At 34.0% G+C, this 21,292-nt stretch overlaps 1 protein-coding gene across 4 annotated transcripts in view; it reads right to left on the reverse strand.

Annotated features, from left to right (window-relative positions):
* The window catches only part of LOC124359083 (hexosaminidase D-like), a 53,788-nt gene that overhangs the window by 16,619 nt on the left and 15,877 nt on the right, over nt 1–21,292 (reverse strand). Inside the window, exon 1 of one of the 4 annotated variants that reach the window (XM_046811515.1) lies at nt 6,884–7,030. The exons of 1 other annotated variant lie outside the window; for it this stretch is intronic. The gene's annotated coding sequence lies outside the window, so the exon portion shown is untranslated. Of the gene's footprint in view, nt 1–6,549; nt 6,567–6,879; nt 7,031–21,292 lie in introns of those variants that run through there. 2 more of the 4 variants (XM_046811516.1, XM_046811518.1) reach the window with 2 other exon arrangements.

Consider the following 21,292-nt stretch of genomic DNA (forward strand, 5'->3'; position numbering starts at 1 on the left):
CGATGTCTATCAGTAGGCTGGAACAATTTTTATTTTTTTTTAACCGCGGGATGTAAAATTTACTTTATATAAGATTGTTTGGATGCGTGACTGTCCATACATCTCAAGAATAAAATGAGATGTAGATTTGAAAAGTTTCTTGCAACCTTGGAGAATTCTGTTATGCAACACGGGGTGTGGCGTACTTGTACCTTGTATTTATTTTGAATTTTACATAAGCAAATCGAATTATTTCACCGACTGTTTTCTCCGGTTTAGCAGTATAATTTGTTGGATAAAATATACTTTCATAAAATATCAATCTGAGTATTTGGTGCGTAACGTCACTGCTTGTGCGGTGCGGGGTTTGCGCACATAAACGCAAACCCCGTGTCCTGGTGTCCCGGTTGTCCAGCAACAGATGATGATGTATTGAGTACTCTCTCTTGGCCTACCACTCATAAATGCGAAAACTAATTTTACTTAGAAAGCGTTTCATCTTAGTGCACGATTTGACAACTGTCACAAACATTTACATAGATGGAAAAAATCCGCAAAATATGAACCCAAACCTAGTGTTGCTGAACATAAGCTTAGTGTAGATTCGGCTGAGGCACTTATAACTAGGCTGTTGCGTATCTGAGGACGGAAGTCGGCAGAATAAAATGGGAGCGCGTGTGCGTGTGCGTGTGCGTGTAGGTGGCGCGACGCGGTCACGACGTTTACCGGGACAGACGGGCTGGCTAGGGCTGGCCTCTGGTGACGTAAAAGCAAAGTATAAATAGTTTAGGACTAAATCATTTAATCCGGCCCAGACCCCTGTTGGCAACCGTATGACATACAGCTGTGTACTCTTCTATTATTCTAGTGTTGTCTAGGGCTGTGACGCAATAACAGATCCTAACCGATCTTCTATCGACCACCACTGCATGGTGGGCGGGCCGAGGGTCTGCTTAATAATTCCCTTACAACATGCAAGAGTGCTAGTTAAAATTTGGATAATTCACGTTCAATCTTTATCGTAGACGTCTCCTTTTAAGATTTGTACTCTTTAAGACAAATGAATTGTTTTATCAAGTCTACCTGTTTTTATTTCGACAGGATCCACTGTGAGTAACAGTGGGCCTTGAAAGTGAAGGTTTAACCCAGAACTAATTCAATTCATATCCTAGTCAGATTTTTAATAAAACATTTGAAACGAGTCTTATTTACTTCTTGAAACAACCAATTTATTGATTATTTGGTTTATTATTAGTAAAAGTTTTGACACCTCGCGTTTTCAGGAAGTTCTCTGTTTTTGTCTGTGTTGTTAATCCATCCCTTATGTAATCCATTCTCCACCATCTATTATATTTAGTCCTTGTACTAAATTGGAGGTACTATTTGTTTAAGATAAGTGATACGATAATGATTATCATCTCATAGTAAATTGGCACACCGCGTACTGAGGAGTTCGCTGAAACGCGTACGCTGTTCATTTATTACTTATGTAACCTATTTACTATTATATACTATTTAGAAAGTCCTGAATTGGAGAGGTTTGCTTAGTACGAACTGATACGATTTAGAAATAGTTTCATAAGAATAATGATAAAACCAGAAGTCATTTGATCTCTTATGTTGGTTGCATTGTTTCCAGATGTTTCATTATACAGGAAATGTTTGCATTAATTCAAATGCCCGTCACGATTTCCCTAAAGATATGTAGTATTTCTTAATTGAGGAGTTGATGCAATTCAAAATTTCCCTTCAGGTATTTTTGCAAACTAATCAGCAATAATATCAGAGCAACCGAAAATGCATTATCTCTACACTTATACATCTCGCAGAATGCTACGACAAGAAACAACATACTGAAATGGTGTATAGTTGTGATGTCCACCTATACAGCCCGATTCCAATAAAACTCGTAAAATATATACGGGTGTCTTTAAAGTTCCCCCTCCCCCTATTAACTTTCTTATGAATAGAGATGGAGTGATTTACTTTGATTTACGCATAAATTTTAATTTTCTTGAAGAATGGTGTCTACTTACTTTGTGATAGAGTTCTTCCTGTATGCTATTGCCATGTTTAAAAGAAAGACAAATAGGGCTAACTATATATGAAGTAATACGTTGTTAAACGCTGCCAAAGCAAACATTTCAAATCATAAATGTGAGATAATCTTCACATACCATTGTTCGTTACATTTCTTTTTTCTTCACCAAAGAGATCTGAAGATAGATTTCTGCAGATTTTGCAAACATGAATTCTATTAGTTAAGATTATTTACACTAGCATTGAGACATGTAGTAGATTAGGTCCTTATAAAGTTTTCTTAATGAATATCTGGATTTACTGATTTAAATCATTTTCCAAGAAACCAAATGGTTCAGTTTTGTTTTTCAATATCCGAGAGGTTTTCAATGGAATTTTCTAATGGTGTATTAATAAACTTGAAAAATACTTTTTTTGTTCTCTTAGGACAAGAAGCTTATAAATTGAACTTAGTCCTATAAGAACCTTTGTGCTGCTTCCGGAGTGACAGAATATTCAGGATGGGTAAGGTTAGGGAGTAGGGACCGCCTCCTATCGTGATCCATGAGGAAGAATTAGGGCACTACATCTCAAAAGCCATGTCTCCCCGGAAGAAGGGAGGCCAGCGCTCTGAACCAGCCTCTCCAGTCAAGGTAGTCAGGGGGTGAACATACTTGTTGAGGCTAGGCAAGAACCTCTGAGGTTAGGGAGCAAACCCCACCAACTCCAACAGTCATCTCCCACAGTAGACTAAACCTATCGACATTGCTCTTGAACCCCAGAATCTCGACATTTGCGGTTAGTGATGTGCCGCTCCTGGACATCCATAAGATTGCCCAGATTTAAGTGACACATCGGTTTTTGCTATGGCCAGTGGTAGGTTCAGCTGGAAGGTATAAATCAGCCAGAAGTGATCCCTGCTGGGCTTGAAAAATACTTAGTTGATGTTTTTGAAAGGACAGTTAAGAAAAAAAATTAGCCTGTACAGAAGAAGTAATGTGAAAATTTCCTAATTTGAATAAACAAAATGGAACCCGCGGTTTTGCTAGAACCGTGCGTGGAGGTTACAGCCTTTGCTTTAAATTAGTACCGCAGTAGTTGCTAATTAATGTTGCACGGCTAAATGAACATCCAAAGAAACCACTGTCTCTGTAGTGGCTGGTTGGTTAGACGTGTCTGATTGATCCTGTACTTTGGGGGTTGTGCTGAGCATTCTTTAGATGACATATGTACGTGATAAATGTAAGATTCGTTGCTAGTGTTGAAACTAATAATATATTCTGAACTTGAAACATTAAAAAATGACAATACAAAACTGAAATTTTCTGTTACAAGTAATTTCTTTTTGAAATAATATCGTTCTCTATTAACGCTACTATAGTGAAACAACTTAGGGAGGGAGGATTTCTCTATTTTCACCGTTAATGACATCACTGTTATTTCTGTTCAATTCATGTTTTTAGTTTATGCTTAACCATTTCGTTCTATCAAGATAAAAATCCCACAAATACATTAAACAATTGTGATTTGCCAAATGGATAGACATTTGCTTGCTGACAGTTTATGAAATTAAAATATGATACCGGTATCGTATACAAGATGAGTTTAAGCTCCTTATCCTTTAATATTTTACATATATTCAGGAAACTAAATTCTTTATCATAGCTAATAATTCTTTAGTTTTTCAGATAGTGAAAATTATCGACCGCCATCTTGAATCCACTATACAGGTGAGCAACTTTATTTTTCTGCAGTGTTTGCAAATGATCAATTATAATTATAATTTTATAGATATATAAAAGATGCTCTCACTGCCTGACTGATTCATCGACGCCCAGCTTAAACAATGAAAACATAGAAATATGAAATTTTGCACATAGGTTCATCTATGTAGAACTTTAGAGGATCTTACGTAGTTACTTTGAAGAACCATTGGCTTCTACAGTTGCCAAAACTCCCATATGAAATGCATCGCAGTAAAACATAGTATTAATTGAAAGACCCTGTTATATGTAAACATTATAATACAACAGAACAATCATATTATTAAAACATTATTGACCATTTAAGTCTTTTGTCACATTTATAGTTTTGAAGCATAGTGTAACCTTTAAAATAACAATACATCCCATTTTAACCTTTCCTGCAACCACTATCTTTTATCAGTCTTTAAGCTCAGAGTTTACCCGGAAAATGAAATTGGAAGTTTAGTAAAAATATACTTTTACTGTACATTGTAAGAAGTATTAAGTGCTAGCAATTACCCGCGGCTTCACACGCAATTTCGTAGGATTTGCACGATTATAAGCACTGCTGGTTCGAGTGAATTTCTGGCATTCTTCAAAGAGACAGTCAATTTGCAACGCCAATGTTGAGTGTACATTGTTCCTACAATCAAGAACATAAATGTCAAAAAGTGTATATTTATGGCTATTTTAATTAATTCGTTGTTACTGTTTTTTGTTCTATAGTTGATTTTGCCTTATTTTACGACCAAGAAAATATATATCACTGTTCATAGAAACCTACTTCTGTCAAAATTCAACTAAGATATTTATAACGGTCTTTGAATTTATAGTAAAAGATAATAACTTCTCTTTTATATCTAATACTACTAATACTAGCTAAAATGTACAGTTACTTGGACATACTTTCTAAAAGCGTAGAGTTAAAAGTACATTGAAAATGGAATTATTTACGCGTTTGTTTCTTTATAAACAGACAAATATTTTTGATATTTTAAAACTTTTCAAGCTGGAATTGGTAAATTAGTTCAAAAGCACAGCCTACCGAACTTTCATCTACGGTAGTTTTTCCGACTGCTCCAAAGAAAGTCTTAGGAGTCAGATTATAACCATCTTGTGTTTTAGGAAATCTTCTAAGGTAGATGAGTAGGATTTGATGACTTACCTAAAAACTAGGTTCATAGCATGATTACCTATGAAATATACAAACAGCGTGAAAACTTATGGTTATTACTTAGAGAATTCACACACTATAAATGTAAACAAATTGAAAATAGTGGTTAAATGAATTAAAAATGTGGTTACGCTATCATAGAACAAGTTTACACAGAACATTTGATTACATTTGACAGGCTCTTTCAATTAATATTTCGCAACTTTAGAATCACGATGAGAGAGAGTTTTAGCTACTCTAAAGACCAGTGGGGCATAGGCCGGGATTTTAGAAATTAGATATTCTAGGGATTTTAGAAATAAGAATAGGCCTTCATTCATGCGTAAGAGATAGTAAGAATGTACATGTAAAATTTCAGTACAATAGGTTGAATATTTTACGCCTGTAAGTAAAACAAACAGTGTTAAAGACACTTTCACATTTATAATAACATTAGGCATGCAATGTTTATTAGGAAGTGCAATGCAGATAAATCATATTCAAGTGGTTTATCTGCATTAAATAAAATCTGCAAATAAATCTAAAGTTGACAAGGTTAATTAAAATACAATACAGAACTTTATAACATTAACAACATTCTTAGAGTAGCATACAGATTTGTTCAAACTAACCCACATAATTAAAACACACTCTAAAAGTAAGATTTTTACCTGAACTCAATAAGTACAAAAAGAAAGACAACGCAACAGTAGTAGGCCTAACACATCCTTGCATCAAACCAAGATGTTTAGTATGCAACAAATGTGCTCCACTTCGAAAACATTTACAAGTCAGTAGTTCTACACAAAAATTCTTACTGAATATTTGAACACTTATCCCGTGAATCCAAAAATATTATTTGACAAATTGAATGTAAGATATGTCCCAAAGATTACATTCCTGCACAGTAAATTTTCTAAGAACAATAATGACAGGGCACTGGTGTGTAAATAAACATAACAAGACAGAGCAACAGTGGTACCAGGCTTGACGCATAATTCAAGTTTCGAAGAAACAAATCCAGTCACACCAAAAAGAAAAATATTGCAAATTTTAAGTAAAAATTACCAGTAAAAGTAAAAAGTTAAGTAAAAAAAAGAACCATGAAACAAGCCCATCAGATCGTCAAAAAATAAAAATTTCAAAGTGGATCGAATTTAAGTTGACTTAGTCAGCATAGTTAATTTATGCAGTCAAATTATATGTTAACAATTATAAATAGTTTACCTAATTTCTAACAGTTTCTCTATTTTGGTTTTCTATGTTGATGTTTATTGTTCTTATAGCTTTATTTAGTTTGTGTTCCTGAAGACGGTTTAACTCGAAATATAGAATTTGTTCATGATCATCTACTTATACGTATTTTTGTGAGTAAAAATTGAACTAAAAGGTAAAACAATATAATACATTCAAAAAATTCTTCTATGTTCTAATTTGTAATATTTTATTGAAGCAGAGAATGATATTGCCAAAACATTATTAATATTAGTAAAAAATATAAAACAGTTTTAGGGCCCTGTTGTTTTTTTGGAATAGGCCGTACATCTTGTCTTTGAACAATAACTTACGTTGAATTTTGGAAATAATTACAGTTATGTAACCTTGACATAATGCTGGAAAGAATAATTAATTAAATTTGCGTTTTAAACATACCTTACTTATATAAACTTGTTATATATTGAAATTATTTTTTCCTTATACACAGAGCCGAATTTATAAGCCAAATTATTAACTGTCCTTGAATTAAAGTTTATAACTGTCAAAACAAAAGAAATGTTCTTATCACAAATAGTTAACACAGTGAAATATTAAGAAAATATACTTGTACGTACAAGAATGATTTTTGTACATTTTGAAACATATCCAAAACATAATATAAACGTGTGCCTTTAAAGCACAATTTATAATGTACAATATAGTAGTAATTTTAAACACACTTTTAATAACACATAAATAAGTAAAGTTGTAAATGAATAGACTTACTTACAAAATAAATAATTTCTCGTTGAAAACAATTTAAAACTCCTGTATTCTGGCACCACAATCTATAATATCAACAGTAATAGCGAGATGCAAGGCTCTGGTGGAAATTGTTGCGATGGTGCTGCTATCTCTTGGGCTTTTATAATAGCTGTCAAGTAGAGAGCAGCACCTCCCTTATAACACACAGTTTAGGCGTTTTCGACATTTTATAAACAATAGTCTCATAAATAATTTTGTAAAAATGCTGGTTTTATAGTAAACATTTCAAATGAAAGAAACACTGGGTCTTTTTCGTTTAAGGGCCAGCACAAAAGACCCTAGCTTGCCTATTCAAAACTCAGATCACGCGATGCCTGCCCGCTGCGCAGCGCTTTGCGCTGCTTGCTCTTTTAGAGAAAAATTAACTCGAGCTTGCAAAGTCCAAGCCCAGATCAACTCACCACGCTTTATTGACACACACAAAACTCAGACAGAACTAACGCAGGTTTCATTACAGGCAAAAGATAAGCGGCGCGCGTTTACCACTGATAAGATAAGACGAGTTTATACTAGAAGTAGTACCTGGACTACTGCCCTACGAACTAATAACACCAAAAAAATGATTAAATGCACTGTCAGTCAGGTATAGTATGTTTGTAATGTGCTGGCCCTTAAACGAAAAAGACCCGAAACACTCATTAGTATTATATTTTTATTTAATTTGCTTTAACCTACTCTGTGCTTGAAAATGGATTCATTGAAACCAAATGTACATAATATACTATAGAAATAATAAAGTGTTAAAGTTGTTTTTTTTTTTTAATTTTATTAAACTGTTATATAGACTTATAGTAAGATACAGGTAAAACAAGTCTAAAAAACTTCGTATATTATTCTAATAACACATACCTGCGGCTTCGCTCGCGTTTCCTGCTGAATAACGTATTAGTATTATATACATATACTTTTTAAGTGGCAAACAAAACGCCCTAAAGATGGCGACTGAAAAATATTCCAATCTTCTGAACCACAATCAAACAGTTCGATTTTAAGTTTGGGAAACGTTGATTTGGGATCCTGACTTGAGAGAGTGAAACAAATTTTATAAATAGTCTACCAACTCAATGCTAAATGGTATTTTTCTGCATTCAGTGTATTTAATTGAATAGCCCCAACGATTTCAGTAATACGTGAACTACTTTTTTTTTTTTTTTTTTTTTTTTTTTTTTTTTTTTGCGTTGGGTTATTGGGGTGGATTCACAGATCCTCACACGTCAACCTGAGCTTATTGTGTGCCCCTTTGATGTTAGAGGGGTAAGCCTATCTTTGTGCCCTTAATTAGGCTAAGAAGCTTTTCCCCGATACTAGCATCTGGTTCGTCGCCTGGTTGTTTATCACCGAAAAGAGCCCTTCTCCTTGCTCCCAGTCTCTCACAGTCCAGTATTATATGTTTTGCAGTCTCTTCAGACTTATTGCAGAGTCTACACTCCGAGTCCTCATTTCGTAAACCTAGAGTGTTTAGGTGTTTCCTGAAGTGGCCGTGTCCAGTGATCAAAGCAATCACTTGCTTAACCCGATCTCTGCCCAGCCCCATCAGCCATCTGGTGAAGCCGGAGCTAGAATCAGCAAGCAGTCTTTTGCCGAGTGCTTGTCCTTGGTGACTCTGCCACCGCAAGCGGTGTGTCTTCCTGGACCATTTGTTTATACTTGGGTAAGCGGCTGACTTGCTTATACCACAACTCGGTTCTGGACCGGTGTATGGCATGCTTGCTCCGCTTTTGGCAAGCCTGTCGGCGCATTCGTTGCCACCTATGCCTGTGTGGCCCGGTACCCAACCAAGACGCACAAAGTTGCGTGATCCAAGCTTGCAGAGAGTGTTAAAGCACTCCCACACAAGCTTGGATGTAATGCTGTTGGAGTCAAGAGCTTTAAGAGCTGCCTGACTGCCTGACATTATACATATGTTCTTTCCTTGGTACCCTCTGGTAAGGCCTAGGTTGGCACAGGCCAGGATACCATAGATTTCGGCTTGAAAGTTTGGAAAGCGTTGATTTGGGATTCTGACTTGAGAGAGTGAAACAAATTTTATAAATAGTCTACCAACTCAATGCTAAATCGTATTTTTCTGCATTCAGTGTATTCTGCATTGAATAGCCCCAACGATTTCAGTAATACGTGAACTACTTAAAGTCGAAGTCTGTATATTTTTTATGAAATATGTTATACGATTAAAACATATGATATTTTAAGTAGGCATAAGACTGATGATCTATGAAACGGAAGTTGGAAGGCATATATCAGGTACGCATTTTTCCAGTTTAGTTAAAAATAATTTATTAATAACAAACTAAGCAATACGTTATTTTAATTTCAGCCAAGTGCAAATAGTGGCGATGAACAAACACTCATAATCTTTTTATTACTTATATATAGGAGAGCAAGTTCAACATTCCGATAACACCTATTTATTAACTACAAAGAAGAATTTTCTAGACTGAATTAAACCAATAGAATTCAATAGTAGTATTACAGTATTCAATAACTTAACACATAATACATTTGTTGTACTAATTTCAAACTACAAAATATATAAAATAATGGGAAGCAGAAAAGTAAACGTGAGCTTCTATTACACATAATATTCAGTTTTACGGTCAAGCGAAATTGTGAATGCCTCTTATTTCAGGTTTACCGCTTCTAGGAGCACTTTTGGTTCGAATTCAAGGACGTAGCCAGCGAGAGGTTCCAAGAAGATCCCAAATTGGAGGGGACCCCCTCCCAGATTTTCGATGGTTTCAATTATTTTTTTAGTAAACGACTATTATTATTTAAATAATTCAGTATTACTGACATGTTCTGCTAAAAGGTCGTTCTCAGCAAAGAAACGGGTCAAGAACTTTTTAAGGAACAAAATGAAGTCTTACTCTCTGTCCACTACGGGAAAATATCAGTTGTCTGGACCCCTCCCACCTTTTTCCTGGCTACGTTCTTCGAATTCAATATATTTCTGAAATAAATTAGTTTGTTTTTTATCTAGATAAACAGTACATAAAGGCCTATGTAAAATCTGCAGTAAGATCACATTTACAATCAGTACGAAACAGAAAAATCAGTTAACATGTTTATATTTCAAATTTCTAAATCAAATTTGTCATCACTTGTTATATAGTTTATTTCGTCACTTAAGAAGTGACACCTGCTATATTAAAAACAGAACTTTTCAGGATACAAAAACAAGCCTCAAAAATTAAAAAAATGTATACTACAAAATATTATTCTACTTTGGGTTAAGTTTTGTCATTGGGCGTGTTTTGTCCAAAAACGAGTTGTTGGATAAAATCACACACGAGGTCTCACAGTTTATCTGACCAATCACAAGTATGTACGAGCTATCACCTTAAGAATCAATTGAACTCAGTACATGACTGACACAAGTGAATTAAACAATGAAACATTAATGATTATAGTTGTATTAGTTAGGTTTATAGAGTTAAAAAAATACTCTAAGTTGAGATTTACTTTTTTTTCACTTTGCCTTTTAAGTTTTTTTTTTCAAACGGTGCTAGTTACCAGCTTGTGTAGCTGCTCTTCAATGGTTGATGGACGTCATACTTTAAATTATCGTGAAAGTGATTATATTTGTTGGTACAGCAGCCTTCAGTTCTTGCAGAGTTTTATGTTCAATACAAGTGTCCCATCTAATAATAGCTTATAATAGGTAATAATGGCTTAGCAACGTTGGATTTTTTCTAGAAAGTCATTGAGTGTATTTTATTAGCCATGCCATTAGTTTTTGTTTTACGTTCTCTTTTGATAGCAGGATTCCTAAATTACTGGCAGATACTCAAATCATAAAACTATATTTTTTAGCTTAAAAGTTGCTAAAACATTGGCTTATTGAACAAGTACAGTACAAACAGCAAAAGTACTACAATTTGGTAGATAAATTGTGTATTTTTACGTAAATATTGTTCCTTGACATTTTTACCTTTTCAAACAAGACTTTCATAGAGCTCTTTTGATTAATTAATCATTTTAAAATTGACTAGTTATTGTTTATGATTTCCGCACCTTTTAAAAGAATAAAGAACAAAAATAATTAAACACAGCAAGAGGGGATTACAGTCTGTAGTACAGCGTAGTCGTTCAGTGGCAAAGAGCATAGGTACATAGAAAGTATCAACAGAAAGCAACTGTATCGTTTGAATAGACGACTTCAGAGGTACCACTACAATCGATTTTATAACCGATTTACCGAGTTTGCCAATGTTTAGGTGTCACAAGACGTGTGATTTTCTACATTTGAAAACACCAATAACTTAAAACCCTGAAAAATTAAAATACGAGGGAGGTATCACTTCACTGGTTACCTAAGTTGTAGAATTAGCTGATTTGAAATTAAAATATTTCTTCAATATCAATTATTTTCGGGATTTGGTTGTAAATGATTCCTTTTAATGTGAGGTAATTTTCTTAATAATTTCGGTCGTGTTGAATCGCATGTGTGAATACTATTTTTACTCATAAAAGAATGAGTGTTTAGTCGATGTAATCTTTGGGACAAAATAAACACACGCACTCGCACGCACACACACAAGTACATACGTTCGAATGAAAACCCTACTACAGTCAAAAAGCGCCTACATCTACGATTGTATTCAATTCCGTGTATTAGGGAAGATTCCTAACTCCGGGTGTGTCTTACCCTTTAATACACCTATAATATTGGTGCTAATCTCTTCTATATATGTCCAAAGGGTTTCAAGATTATATTTAGGTAATCCTATCACACAAACACAGAAAAACATGAACTTTTCAAAGTGTCCCGATTTACTAATAATATTTAAGACTAGTTTAATTCCTTAAAATTAAATGTATGCCAACTTTGAGGACGAAATGCCTCGCTACCTTTGTTTGTACACTCGGTACTCGAAGATATCTGTAAACCTGATACAGTACAATATGTGCTCTCGTTTCCCAATCCATTTCGCTATATAATCCTCTTTACATTCCGTCTGGCATTCTACTTTGTTTGTACCCTCGGTACCCGGTTCTCTCGAAGATATATCTGTAAACCTGATACAGTACAATATGTGCTCTCGTTTCCAATCCATTTCGCTATATAATCCTCATCATTCCGTCTGGCATTCTACTTTGTTTGTACCCTCGTACCCGGTTTCTCGAAGATATATCTGGAAACCTGATACAGTACAATATGTGCTCTCGTTTCCCAATCCATTTCGCTATATAATCCTCTTTCATTCTGTCTGGCATTCTACTTTGTTTGTACCCTCGGTACCCGGTTCTCGAAGATATATCTGTAAACCTGATACAGTACAATATGTGCTCTCGTTTCCCAATCCATTTCGCTATATAATCCTCTTCATTCCGTCTGGCATTCTACTATCGTTTGTACCCTCGGTACCCGGTTCTCGAAGATATATCTGTGAACCTGGTACAGTACAATATGTGCCCTCGTTTCCCAAATCCATTTCGCTATATAAATCCTCTTCATTCCGTCTGGCATTCTACTTTGTTTGTACCCTCGGTACCCGGTTCTCGAAGATATATCTGTGAACCTGATACAGTACAATATGTGCTCTCGTTTCCCAATCCATTTCGCTATATATCAGAATCCTCTTATTCCGTCTGGCATTCTACTTGTTTGTACCTCCTCGGTACCCGGTTCTCGAAGATATATCTGGAAACCTGATACAGTACAATATGTGCTCTCGTTTCCCAATCCATTTCGCTATATAATCCTCTTCATTCTGTCTGGCATTCTACTTCGTTTGTACCCTCGGTACCCGGTTTCTCGAAGATATATCTGTAAACCTGATACAGTACAATATGTGCCCTCGTTTCCCAAATCCATTTCGCTATATAATCCTCTTCATTCCGTCTGGCATTCTACGTTGTTTGTACCCTCGATACCCGTTCTCGAAGATATATCTGGAAACCTGATACAGTACAAGTATGTGCTCTCGTTTCCCAATCCATTTCGCTATAATAATCCTCTTCATATTCCGTCTGGCATTCTACTTTGTTTGTACCCTCGGTACCCGGTTCTCGAAGATATATCTGGAAACCTGATACAGTACAATATGTGCTCTCGTTTCCCAATCCATTTCGCTATATAATCCTCTTCATTCGTCTGGCATTCTACTACCCGGTCTCGAAGGATATATCGAAACCTGATACAGTACAATATGTGCTCTCGTTTCCCAATCCATTTTCGCTATAATCCTCTTCATTCCGTCTGGCATTCTACTATGTTTGTACCCTGGGTATCGATGATATATCTGTGAACATACAGTACAATATGTGCCCTCGTTTCCAAATCCATTTCGCTATATAATCCTCTCATTCGTCTGCATTCTACACCCTCGGTACCCGGTTCTCGAAGATATATCTGTGAACCTGAATACAGTACAATATGTGCCCTCGTTTCCAAATCCATTTCGCTTAGAAATCCTCTTCATTCCGTCTGGCATTCTACTGTACCCTCGGGACTCGGTTCTCGAAGATATATCTGGAAATCGTAATCATCTTTTACAGTACTGCAATCCATTTCGTATTCTACTTTGTTTGTACCCTCGATACCCGGTCGAAGATATATCTGGAAACCTGGTACAGTACAATATGTGCTCCCGTTTCCCAATCCATTTCGCTATATCATCCTCTTTATTCCGTCTGGCATTCTACTTTGTTTTGTACCCTCGATACCCGGTTCTCGAAGATATATCTGAAACCTTTGATACAGTACAATATGTCCCAATTCATTTCGCTCTCCGACTGGCATCTACACCTCGGTACCCGGTTCTCGAAGATATATCTTGAACCTGTTTACAGTACAATATGTGTCAAATCCATTTCGCTATATCATCCTCTTTATTCCGTCTGCATCTACTTTGTCTACCCCCGGTTCTCGAAGATATATCTCTACTCTCGTTTCGTACTTTATTCCGTCTCGGTACCCTCGGTTACCCGGTTCTCTCTGGAAACCTGATACAATATGTGCTCTCGTTTCCCAATTCATTCGCTATATTCATCGCTCTTTATTCCGTCTGGCATTACAGTACAGATATATCGTGGTGCTACTGTCTGTGTTCTCGCCTCCCAATTTATATTCGCTATGTCATCCTGGTCATCCCGTCTGGTATACTGCTTTGTGGTTTCATTTGTTATGGTTGCGGGGTCACTGCGCTCAGTTGTTTCCTAAAATTGTAGCCACGGAGCGAATCGTTCATTAAATCACGATCGTTCCCGATCCCTTCGTTTTTGTTCTTTCAGCTATTGTAATTGTCAAAAGAACCCAATTTTGACTTACATGTATACATTCTCAATTTAGTTCTTAAGTAAAATGAAGAATACATTAATTGGTTCGAATTTGTCTCTGATTCTGTCTATAATAAAAGTTATGTTATACTATTTGTCATTACTATATGCATCACCCAATGATAACTGATATTTATTATTATTATTATTATATTTATCCATGAAAATACAAAGTGATGTGGCTATCAGCTATCACTTTAAAAATATTATCTATCTTTACAGTAAATAAAGTTTCTTTACATTACTTTTAAAAGTATTTATGGCTGGTGAATCGAAATAAAAATACCTACATTCTAGTAATATACATTCAAAATTTCGTCCTTAATCCGTTCATTAGGGTCTGTGTGATTCAGTATCAAACATCCACCCAGACCACGGAGACATCCAAACAGCTTCACAAACTTTCGCATTTTTAATACTACTAGCACATACCCGTGACTTCGGTTGCGATTTCTGTGCATCATTCCGTGTATTTGTTTCAATAGCTCCTATGATTTCAGTAACACGAACTGTTTCAGATCAATGTAGAGGAACTCCAAAGTCGAAGCTTAGTAATACTTTAAAAATGGAATTAGTCATATATCATGCATTAAGTATCCATTTTCAGTGTTCATGATTAAGAGCACCAAAGGTTAAGCACAATTGCAAGTAATTCTTATTTCAGGTTTTTTACTTCTAGTTCAAATAATTATATTTACAACGCAAAATTCGAGTTTGCCAGAGAAACCATATAAATAGACTTTTATATAATTTTGTAATGAGGTTGATTTCAAAACAGTACAGGTTTCCAATTAGAAAATACAATTAAAAACTAACTACATTAAAAATGATAACTGAAATCAACATCAATAATACTAACACATTTCAATCCTTACATTATGACAGTTGTAATCCATTTGTAAAGATTATACAGTAAAGTACATGTTCTTGCTTCGCTACCCTTGTTCGCAATATCATAATAGGTACCTACCTACCTATTTCCTCGGTCCAATCTAGGATTGATATCAGTATTTATATACCTAATCAGTATTGTATACCTCATCAGTGAGAAATGGATGTGATGCCCCCTCGACGATTTTCAGTCATAAAAATTGCATTAATGTCTCGTGTATTACTATGTGTAAGCGAGTCTACTTTATATAATCACGGACTTACTGCACTCGCTTGTTTCCTCACTGTCACGGACCCAATGATTTGTTGAATGATGCTAATGTACAGTCCTTCCGTTTTTGTTCTTTCAACTACTGTAAATATCTCGTCCACAATGTGTAAGGAAACCAAATTCATTACCTTACATGTACACATTCCCAATTTAGTTTATACAGTAAAATCCAGGATAAATTAATTAGTCTGTCTTGTTGCCACAATATTGAATCTAGAGGTATTGACTTTCGTTATGATTTCACTTGATAAGAAAAATATAGGTTGAATTAGTTAAACATATGGTTGCGCTGTCATGACAATGTTTACAAGAACAGTAATACAGTACATATTGCACATCTTTAGAGACCAGAATGGGATTTTTTGCTGCTTTACAGACCAGTGGGGCGTAACCTAAAGGGATTTTCGAAATGGGGCTATATTCATCCGAGAGACCATAAGAATGCCCACGTAAAATTTCAGTACAATCGGTTGAATGGTTTATGTCTGGAAAACAAATAAACAATAACACTTTCATATTTATAATATTATTAGGCTTGCAACACTTGTTAAGAAGTGCAATGCAGATAAATCATTATCAATTGGAATAAATCAATCTAATTTTGACAATGGTAATCCAAATACAACTCTGAAATTTTATATATATATATATATATATATAAAACAATTTTATATTTATGGAAATTAATGGGTATGGTGAATCTAAAATAATGGTAGAGATTATTCACTAATATATTTAAACTTGGAATTGGTAATGAACATCCGTGGTAAAACATCAAATTTCCTCAACATTGAATTGTGTCTTTTTAATCTCATTGAATAATGTTTTGGTTTGTGTATGAATTGTAGAATTAGTCCAAACTACAATGGAATAATGCTTATTTGACGCCTACATAAATTTTCACACAATACACAGTCACAGAGTAGTGTTATGATTGCAGCTTAGGTTTTGAAGGGTACTCTAGTTCCCAACTTTAAAACAATGCTAGTCACTACTATCCTAGTTGTCTAGTACTATACTGTTTTAAGGGCTAGATCAAGTATATGACTGACTATTCTAAATACATATATGTAATATTATTCTTGCAGAAAGGTTATAGAGTGTTGACGGTTTGAGTTATTTAAATGTTGCTTTTATTTGAAAAAATGTATCTATGTAACAAAACTTGAAAACAGGTTTCCTCATACTAATAGCGGCTTTGTTTAAAGATCATTGATTTAAATACAGCAATTAAAATACATTCCAAACAATGTATTTATACGTATTTTTCAAAATTTTCAGGATCCGTTAAAAATTGATCCATTCTTTCCGTAAAATAATGAGCGTTATTATCTACTGTTGGATTAAACAAGTATAGGTAACAGAGTTTGAACGGTAATTACAAAATGATTAGTAACGCTAAAATTACTAGAATTGTGTTAAAATTTAGCTTGTTTATTTCTGCGTTTAGAATTATTGCTCGCGTATCGGAATGTTTGGATATTTTCTGATCAAGGTTGCTCATTAATGTCGAAGGTAGTAAATATGTCATAAAAGATGATTAATATAATTCTACTCGATAAACATACACAATTATAACAAATTTCATTCACGCTTTTAAGACCATGGGTTTTACGGTTTTATGCCCAAATGTTTTTGTGTAAATTTTATGAACAAAGCAATGTTTTATGAAAAGTATTGTCTAATAAATAATAAAAGTATACAATTTATATTTCAATTTGACAAATCGGGGAACTGTATACTTTAAAACTAATATTTTAATTTACCCAGTATAGCAGTTGTTAACTCTCATAACATGTTTTAATAATAATTTTGTATGTTTTTACATGAGTAATAGAGCTCAGTGCGCATTTAATTGTTAATTATTAGGAAAATACCAGTTATTTCAACAATTTTCATAAAACCGTGAAAAGATTTTAAAACCATAAAGAATTTAATAGTAATGTGAACGTTAATTTAATATAAAGTTCGTCTTCCTCTGTGTTAAATGTAGGCGTCTCTGATGTCGAAACGATGCTACGAGTTCGTTGAGCTTCTTTATCACCTACTATTTTGGATCCCTTCAGACGAACATGACTCCAAATTTCAGGAGTCAAATCTGCGACAGCATTAGATTCAGATGCTACACTCAGAAGAAAGTGAACTGAAGTTAAACTTAACATTCACATTAAATGAAACCCTTATCACCATAGCTGCGTTAAGTGTAAATGGTAAACTATTTGTGTACTGAAATGGATGAGGAAATGTCAAAGCAGGTATTTGTTGACTTATTTGTCTTCAACCGAATTCATTCCAGTTATTTTGAAACACGATAAATCATTGGTAACAAACTGTACACTACAGTCAGCTGTCTATCGGGTGTCTATTGCGACAAAATATGAATGTTACTGGGCGTCTGTCACAACCAAGCGAGAGTTCTTAAATGCACGATTCTTCATCCTCTCACTGAATAAATCACTTCGTACATTCAAAGACACAAAAAAGTGTCAAAACACTGTCAAGTGTGTGTGTGTTTTGTTCAAAATCAACAAACACGTAGGGGTGAAAGTTCAGTTGAATAAATATTATTAAAACCAAAAACCGAAACTAACAAAATTGTACTTTGTTTATAAAGGAACAAAACCTTATAGTACAAGTAAGCAATATGAAAATAGATAAGTTATGATTAGCTGTATGAAATTACGATAAAATGATAGCAATAGTAAGAAATGATGAAACATCATATGTAACAAACAAAGAAGGAAGTTGTAAAGACGCTTTATGATAGTAACGATATATCGTTAGTTGATTCTAAAAGAGTAACCTCAAAATTTAGAACGTGCAAATACAGTTATTACCTCTAACAATATGGAGACAGGTTGTATTTTACATCAGTATCATAAATATCTTTTTTCCTCGTACATTTTATAACGCAGTTTCGTGTCGCAACGAAATAATAACAACAAACATATAAATAGTTAAATGTAACTATTTTAATAGTAAAGTAAAAATAAAACTGCTTAGCATATACTCATTTAAGAAGTTTGAATCGGAGACAAAATGTTACAATTAATTGACAACGTAGAGACATTTTACACATTTTAAATTTTAACCATTTATAGCAAAAACCCTTCATTGTAAGTAAGTTATATTATTTTATTGTAAGTATAATTAACTCAAAGTTTGAAATTTTCTGAAGGTATTTAGAACCCAATAAATATGTACAGTGACAATATTAAACTTACAATATTTAGCTGGTAAATTATTTTTCGTAATAAGGTAAAGAGGATGAATTATTATTTATTTTGATGAAGAAGGTTTCTCCTTCAGAGAGCCACGGGTCAGTTACTGTCTGTACTGGATACACTGGTTTGTGCACTGGGGACATAATTAAGGCTTGTTAACTGGTTGTTGGTGGTGGAGGGAGGGAAAAGTGAAGGGAGGTTAAGGTCGGCAATAGAGGGGGAGCACATCCACGTGGCGGTTACATCTCCTACTATAAATTAAGGAATTCATTCTTGAAATTCTTTCCTTTATCAATTTAATGTATTGCTTTAATAAAATAGAACTATATGCAAAAATATGTATTTGAAAATATGACATATAGTCAAGAATTATTTTGTCATTAACTTTTTTATTAAAAAATTAAACATAGTTATAAACGAAATATTAGTAAAAAATATAGCACTGTGTTATTTAATTTTTCAAATAAAAACACCCTTTCTGGATTTTTAGTTTGGATTTTCATTCTGTTGCCTGCATCGATAGCAGTTCGTAATATTATAAATGTGTATAAGACATCCAGAATGGCTAAACATAACCTACACTTCTTCATTTTTATTTGACACACTGGAAGTCAGATTGCGGCAAACTTATATAAGGCTGGGCCTATTTCGTATAGCAATTTTAGAAACTAAAAAGTCCACGAGTAAGTGTTGGAGTTTAAGGTTACTTAAATATTACAAACAGATTAAATATTCATATGAGACCATAAATTGTGAAGATTTAAATAAATACATAAAAGCATGTGAAAACACGTTGAACATAGTTGAATTAACACAGGTTTTATTTTTCGACCGTTGAATGTAAAATGAGTTATTTAATTCTGCACAAAGAGTTGGTCAATAAAGGATCCAACAAAGAAAATTTTGGTAAGAGAGAAACGAATAATGGGTCATGAGTAAGTTATGTCTTATGCATTAATGAACAAACAGGATCGATTAAAAAGAGTCTATAAAGGTTTTAGAAGGTTTCTTTGTGATAAATGTCTTTCAATTCAGGTTATCGTGATCCAGTGATCTTAAGTCACATAATCCAACATTTCACATAACTGGTATTACTAATCTAATATCCAACAATACACAATTTGGAGTGGTTGTTTAAAATGAGATTTAAACACCACTGTACAGATATATTGTTTGTTTGTTGTTGGGTCGTCCAAGATTCTTGAAACACTCTAATACTGTTATTTTTTTAAAAAGAAACACGCAACTCTCTAATAATTTTTAATTTCTTGCGCAAGACCTTTCGACATCCAAGATGGCGTTGTTAGGTGTGAATAAAAAAATATGAAACCGTAATTGAAATCCTAATACTGGTTTCTGTTCATAGCAGGAGTATAAATTACCATTTTTTATTTGTCATATTTAAACATTAAAGTAGTTTATTCTCTCATTATATTAATAAGAAATTATCTCAAGATGGAGAAGGGTCCGGCTTGGAATACCACGAGTCAGGTTTCAACATGTTAAATAATAAAAAATAATAATTCTCAAATACATTTCTGCCAATCAGAATATTTAGTGTGTTGTAAAGCGAATTTCCCTTGAAAGCTGACTAGATCTAAGGATATACATCTGTTTAAATCCTAAAAATTATGCTTTTTTAGTATTACGCAACGTCTTTGTCTAAGATTATGCTTATGATTCAGAAAATAATTCTAAAAATGAGAATTAATGACGACATAAAAATTAGCCTGGTTTACCTTATAAGCATTCCATAACACCGATGCTTCAATAACTTGCATTGGATAGAAAATAACATAAATTATAATTAACGTAGTTATAATTAAAAATAATTTCAACGTGTGATATGAATATTACAACTCCAACTGCTACGCGACCCGAATCAAACCAAGTCCAATGATACTCATCAGTGGCGTGACTAGAACTTGATTTTGGGGGTATGAATCTGTGTGAAGGGCACCACATCCGGTGGGTATGGAATATATCTGAATACATATAAATTTCAACAAATTAGATAGGCTTAATTTAAACTAAAACATTTAAATGCTGTTATGTGTATAAATTTAAAGTCGTTTATTGTTTTTTTGGGGGTAGGGGTTCTAGCCCCCTTATCACCCTCTTTAGTTACGTTACTGATACTCATCAGTCCACGACCGCTTTCCACTTATATGAGTCTCATCACGAGACTGCTAGTGTGATCGTGGGGGGGGGGGGAGGGTTCACTGAAGATCAAATGCAACAGTAAATATAATCTTGTCATTGTTCCTGATACGTTTGGGATATTGTTTCATTATAATCATTATTTAAGTATTTTATCTTTTAAAACTATCGTTTATTATTGGCAGGTAGTAATGAAAGTCAAACAATTATTAGTATTTATGTAAATTTACTAAACCACAATATTTAATTTTTTTAAATAGCCAAAAACAAAATCTATATTATAGAAAATATTTTGTACAGCGATTTTAGGTATATCACACTGTTATTTTATGCACATATTTGATATAAAACGAATTTGAATATATCCGACTATGGGGTTCTGCCCCATGGGTGCGAAGGTTTTACGTGAATGTTATGAGAATACTCGTATGTTTATTTAATATAAACCAGATGGTTAGAAAACCTCACGTGTTGCTAAGGCATTTATCCTGAATCCCACTAACTAGCTTAAGATCAGTTTATTTATTTATAATGGTTTACACTCGTAAAT

Source organism: Homalodisca vitripennis, chromosome 4 (genome assembly GCF_021130785.1).
Source record: "Homalodisca vitripennis isolate AUS2020 chromosome 4, UT_GWSS_2.1, whole genome shotgun sequence".
NCBI lineage: Eukaryota > Metazoa > Arthropoda > Insecta > Hemiptera > Cicadellidae > Homalodisca > Homalodisca vitripennis.